Source organism: Arachis duranensis, chromosome 8 (genome assembly GCF_000817695.3).
Source record: "Arachis duranensis cultivar V14167 chromosome 8, aradu.V14167.gnm2.J7QH, whole genome shotgun sequence".
Classification (NCBI taxonomy): Eukaryota; Viridiplantae; Streptophyta; class Magnoliopsida; order Fabales; family Fabaceae; genus Arachis; species Arachis duranensis.
In genome coordinates, this window is record NC_029779.3 from 3,142,408 (window position 1) to 3,148,833 (window position 6,426).

Here is a 6,426-nt window from a genome sequence, read left to right on the forward strand (position 1 = left end):
CGCTCAGTTAAAATGTTTTAACTTAGCGCTGATGCTTCCTTGGCCTTGGTTTGATGATGGGCTGGTGCTTTGCTTCCTTTGGTGCACAAGACTGGCGCTCAGTTAACTTAGTTAACTGAGCGCTATGCTTCCTTGCTCCCTTGAGCATGTGCCACACCTTGGGTTTCTTGTGCCACGCTTTTGGTTCCTTAGGTCACGCTTTCCAAAGCGTGGCCTAAGGTCTAAAGCATGCTTTTTCTTCAAAAAGTGTGCCCAAAATCCCTTTTTCAACCGTTTCTTCTCCTACAAGCAATCAAAACAACCAATCAAAGTATCACAAAATTCACAAAGCTTAAAATTCATTTAAAATTAATTAATTTTAGCTCAAACTTCATGATTTTGTGTCAATTAGAGGGTGGTTGATTGATTCAAGGAAACCATGCAATTCCACTCCAAATTGCCTACTTGTAATGCAAGAAAGTGCATAAAAACTAATGAAACAAGTGAAATTAGCTTGGAAAACAAGCATATGATGACTTGTCATCATAACACCAAACTTAAATCTTGCTTGTCCCCAAACAAGCATCAAACATAAGAGGAAATGAAATGAAAAAGAGAAGCATCCATATCCTTATTAAGCCTATAGTTGAACTTGGTTCATGGAGTTTTTATGCAGACAATGATAACTCAATTATTGCTTGCTGTTACATAAGAGATATTTCCTCAAAGGCTTACTAAGCTTGCTCCTATAAGGCTTCATTTTTGCTTGTTCCCTTGCTAACTTTTCTTTCTTTATTTTGCTTAAATAGCTTATTATTCATTGAAGGCTTGGTGGCAAATGTTGCAGCAGCCTTTGGCTTTATTTTTGCTCAACATTTCTTCACTACAGACACATGGCTCACCCTTTTCCTCCTAGGATCATTGATGCCCAGCATCTCTTTGGATAACTAAGTGCTTTGTAACTAGGTTGCTCTTTATTGTGGACTTTCAGTTGGCAATCCCAAATCAGTTGATCTAAGTGGCCAAGTTTTGAAATACTCCTTAGAACTTACTTGTCCAAGCATATCCTAGCACAAAAGCACCACAGGCATGTGTCCTAGGGTCCAAGCTATTGGTGCCTAGCCTTGTTCTTTATTTCTCTTGCCATTTTGGCTTTTTCTTCTTCCTTTTCTTTCTGTTTTATTTTGTTCTTAAGGGATCATGACTTATAAGCATTTATGACAGCAAGCTAGTTCACACTTCAATGAAAATGACATTATGCAGCATTTATTTCATGAGTTATGCATTAAATCAAACACATACCACCATTAACTTTCATTCTAACTTATGCAACATTGGATATTTACTTTCTAATTCAAACATTTCTCTTTTATTCAGGCATATGGGAAACAAAACAAAATTCAAAGCTAAGTGATGAATAACAAACACTTATGCAGATTATTTTTATTTTTATTTTTATTTTTATTTTGACAATTAATTTCACTTGCAACCAAATGAACACTTTAGCAAGATACAAGAATTCCCAAATAAATTGCTTCTTTAACAACAAGGATTAAGTGCAGACACAACCTGTTGGGGTGCAGCTTTTCATTCCTCCTTCTATTGTACCCCTTTTTTATCATTATGCAGATTATCTTCCAATATTAGCTAATTTCCTGCATAATCTTCAAAAATTGCTTGCTTCTCAAGCCCTTAAGTGAATGGTTAGTATGCATGAATTGAGTGTGTCTTTTGGATTTATTTTGGTGTGGGAACACCAAACTTAATTCATTGCCACTGCCTCTGATGCAACAAGTTAACCATATGTGAAATCCTTGTACTTTTGCTAAAGGCAATAAGACTAGAAACAAACAATTAAATGGTTGAATGATTTGTCTGATTGCTTGGAGCTAGCATTATGAAAAAAAATGAGAGCGTATCTTTAGATCAAATTTTTGGTGGAACACCAAACTTAGAATGCTTCATTCTCTCTTAATTTGTTTTGGTGTGGAACACCAAACTTAGCTCCTTGAAATACATACTAATCGTTTAACCTTCTTATTAAAAAAAAACTATGGAACGAAACTACCTCAGGTTGGGTTGCCTCCCAACAAGCACTTCTTTATTGTCATTAGCTTGACATTGGACCCCCTTTTAGGGCGGTTGATGGCTGTGATGTCTCAACTTGTCTCCCCTTACTGTGAGCTTCCTTTTTGTTCCTTGATGCTCAATTTCAACATGCTCAAGTGAGAGTACTTTGCATACAGTGTAGTAATCATTGATTTGTTGGCTTGTTCCCAACTGCTGATAAATCAACTGCACTTCATCACCCTTGGAGAACCCCTCAGTTGGGATTTTCTTGTTTTTCCATCCCTTCTGAGCTTTCTTCTTGCCTTTCTTTCTTCTTCTTTTTACTCCTTCTTCTCTGACAGCAACCTTTGTTTTTGGACTCCCCTTCTCAATCAGCATTCTAATTCCTTCTTGATTTCCTTCTTTCTTTTGCACAATCTCAGTCTTCTCTTGCCATGCTACATTTTTTGTTTCTTGTCTTGGAAGGTGATTATCAACTGTCTTGCTAGTTTCTTCCCTCCATTGCAAGACTCCTTTGTCAATCCCATTGTAGTCGTTCTTTTCATTGCTGAGCTGTGTTTCTGAAAATACATTCAGGGTGATGTTTTCGTCATGCATTCTAAGGGTTAGCTTTCCTTGTTCCACATCCATAATGGCCCTAGCAGTGGCCAAAAAAGGTCTCCCTAGTACATGGAATCACCTTCATCCTCATCTGAATTTAAAACCACAAAGTCTGCAGGAAATATGAATTTGTCTACCTTGACTATAAGGTTTTCAATCACACCCACTACAAGAAAAACACCCATTCAGGTACACTTGAAAAGTGTAGCCAAAAGTGAAAAAAAATAATGCCTTAGGCTACGGCTACGCTTTTTGGGCTACGGCTACGCTTTTTGGAGTGATTCCTATTCGGCCGTTGCCTATTCTCAAAGGCTACGCTTTTCTACACCAAGGGCTACGCTTTTGGCGTTTGGGAATAGGCTACGCTTTTCAAGTGATGCTGTTCAGGACCAAAGGCTACGCTTTTCAGCTTTCATTCTTCCAGAATAGGCTACGCTTTTCAATGCTACTGCATCACTTGTAAAGCGTAGCCCCATTGTATACCATAGCTACTTTTTATAAGCGTAGCCTTAGGTCCCTCTTTTTTTTTGGTATACTATAGCTACTGTATATAAGCGTAGCCTTAGGTCTGGTTTTTTTTTTCTGTATACTATAGCTACTGTATATAAGTGTAGCCTTAGGTCTCATTTTTTTTTCTATACTATAGCTACTGTACATATAAGTGTAGCCTTTGGTCTTTTTTTTCTTCTGTATATATGATTACATGTATAAATGAATTGAATATTACAAAATAAAAATAAAAACATAATTATACTAAATAATTTCTTTATATAATAAAAATTGTCTCAAACCAAAATATATTTATAACATTGATCCAAAAGTACTAGAATGAAATTAACTGTAAAAATTCATACAACTCAAATTAAAGTAAGCATAGCCATATCAAAACCATAATATCACTTGGCCAATAAAGGTATCTTCTAATAAAAATCATTAGTCAACCATACATGTAAAGATCCTAAATAGCACTCTATCTTAGCCAATAAACCACAATAATAGTCAGCTTAATCTTCATTGTTATCCTGCATGATTATATAGATAAGTAGTTAAAAAAATATTCATAATGACATTCGTAATTATAAAAATTAAATGGAACACGTAGTCATAGTAAACCAAGAAAGCATATACAAAAAAAATAACATGGTCACAGCAGAAGAGGTGAATTCAAGAAATTATGTATTATCTTGTTTCATTCAAACTATGAAAATCTACTGGTGTTTCTTCCTTCCATTTCCTTTAACACAATCCTGATATGTCCCTATAGCATTTTTCATGCACTAATTAACCAGACTTTCACACTTAAATTAGATATAGGGACAAATTCATATGTACCAAGTGCACAAAATCAAAGATACAACCACCAGAATTACACAAACAAATTTCAGCCATAGCAATACAACTTTAGTGTTAATAAAGCCAACAAACATTTTCAGCCATAGCAATTAATGTAAATGCAAGTAAAAACTGTGGAATAAGGAATAGATAAGGACATACCACATCTAAGTTCGGAAAATGTGTTGATCCATGGCCGCTATTCGCATCAATAGGAGATTGTTGGGCGTCTTGTAATAAAGCTTCTAGTTCTTCTGGCCTCATTCCAGGTTCCGATCGCTGCAGTAATAACTTAATCATATTTCGCAACCCATGAATCTCTTCGTCTTGTTTTTGCTGTTTGGCCTCTTGTTTTTGCTGTTGGGCCTCCATGTGTCCAAGTTTATCCTTCAGACTGGATACTTCCTCTTTGTGCTGATTCTTGATTTCATTAATTTCAACATATTTTTTTAAATCAGTCTTTGTCACGGATCTTCCATACAACCTTATCCGACCTGGTTGTTCTTTCCCAAATAAGGCCTCAAATGCTTCCTCTTCTGTTTCACCAGCAGCTTGGCGGTGTTGGAAGTCTTCCTGCATAGAAGAAACATTTAAAATTGAGTTAGTTACCGTATCCTCGCCACTCGTACTCTTCCGAAATTGATAGGCCCCATGCGATGTGGAAACTTCACATTTTCCTTGTGTTGCTTGTTCCTTTGACTTATTGACTGGAAGTGAATAAAAAGTTAGCATACAGTTACTAAAACGTGCAGCATAATGAGTTAGGAAAATCTACTAGCAAAACTGCATTATTAAGCTAAATCACTAAACAATACCCAAAAGCAAGCATAAAAGATCTATTTATAATACATTGGAGCACCTGTTCAGTTTTTTCACAACTGTAAAAATTCAGACTTCACATGATCAAATAAATTTTATAACCGAAAAAATTCATTTATATTTTTCATGATTTCCACTTCCTTCTTAGCTTTATACTTCCATTTTAGTATTCCAATTGCAAAAGGCAATGACATCTCGTGTAACATATGCTTATCCAAACCCCTCATCATTCAATCAATTAATTCCAGTGACCTATAAGTCAATCCAGTAAAAGCTAAATTCAGATGTGATTTTCATGAGAAAATATATTGTTCAAATTAAATTAAAAAAATAACTTGGCAGAAAGTGTTATATCACATTGAAAAATAGAACTTGATAGATGACTATACAAAGGTTTTCAACCACAACTATTTACAGAAGCAACCAAAACCTATGGGTTATTCAATTTTTTCAAGTAGTCCACACCACAATTAGTGTTATATCAGTTGCATCCTATGCAGAACTGTATCAAATTTAGAACTGTTTCCAGATTGAAAAATGAAGTATGAAACAGAATAGAACTTGAAAAACTTGAAAAATGAAGTATGAAACAGAATAGAACCTACTTCCAAATCAGAAGACATCAGATGCAGAAAAATTACAAAAGTAAATTCAAGGGGAAAAGCTATTCTACAGTAAGAGATTATGTGTAAGAACTAAAAAGCTAGCTACTCAGATCCTTCATTTGCCAAATTGCTCTTTCAATAGTCAAATAGTTTCACATGAAAAGTCGACATATATAGTCTTTTACCTGGATTAGAGGATGACTCCAATAATAGATCAATTTTATGAAACCACTTTTTGGTACTTGTGGGGGTCGATTCTTCACCATATCTTCAATATTATCATAGGGAACGAAGTGCTTTTGCTTAATCTTTCCTTTGAACCGCTTCCAAGCATCTCGAATCGCTTGTATTACCCACTTTTCTCCACTGTCTGGGAGGAGAAACTTGGTCTGCATGATTATAGGTAATTGTTATATGCTCTTGTGCTGAATAAAAAAACTGAAATCAATATATATCAAGTGTCTTACGTTAACATAGTCCCACATGAACTTCTTAGCTTTAGGAGGAACAACATGCCAACTAGTGTACAAAAGACTAACGAATCTTTTATTTCTACCAATAGTGCCAACAACAACAACAACAACAACAACAACAAAGCCTTGTCCCACTAAGTGGGGTCGGCTACATGAATCAAACGACGCCATTGTGCTCTGTCATGTATCATGTCTACGAGAGACCGTTTACATGTAGATCTCGTTTGACCACCTCACGGATGGTCTTCTTAGGTCTTCCTCTGCCTTTCGCTCTTTGTCCATCTTCCATCTCATCCACCCTCCTGACTGGATGTTCTATCGGTCTTCTTCCCACATGTCCAAACCACCTGAGACGCGATTCAACCATCTTTTCCACAATGGGAGATACTCCAACTCTCTCCCTTATATCTTCATTCCTTATTTTATCCAATCGCGTATGACCACTCATCCATCTCAACATCTTCATCTCTGCCACACTCAGCTTATGTTCGTGCTCCCCTTTAGCCGCCCAACACTCCGTACCATACAGCATAGCCGGTCTTATAGCG

At 36.2% G+C, this 6,426-nt stretch overlaps 1 long non-coding RNA gene across 3 annotated transcripts in view; it reads right to left on the reverse strand.

Annotated features, from left to right (window-relative positions):
• Positions 1-3,429: 3,429 nt before the first annotated feature.
• LOC107460252 (uncharacterized) overlaps positions 3,430-6,426 on the reverse strand; it is a 6,883-nt gene continuing 3,886 nt past the window's right edge. Inside the window, exon 3 of one of the 3 annotated variants that reach the window (XR_001586447.3) lies at positions 3,430-3,671. This is a non-coding gene — a long non-coding RNA (uncharacterized LOC107460252). Of the gene's footprint in view, positions 3,672-4,142; positions 4,273-6,426 lie in introns of those variants that run through there. The other 2 variants (XR_008002216.1, XR_008002217.1) reach the window with 2 other exon arrangements.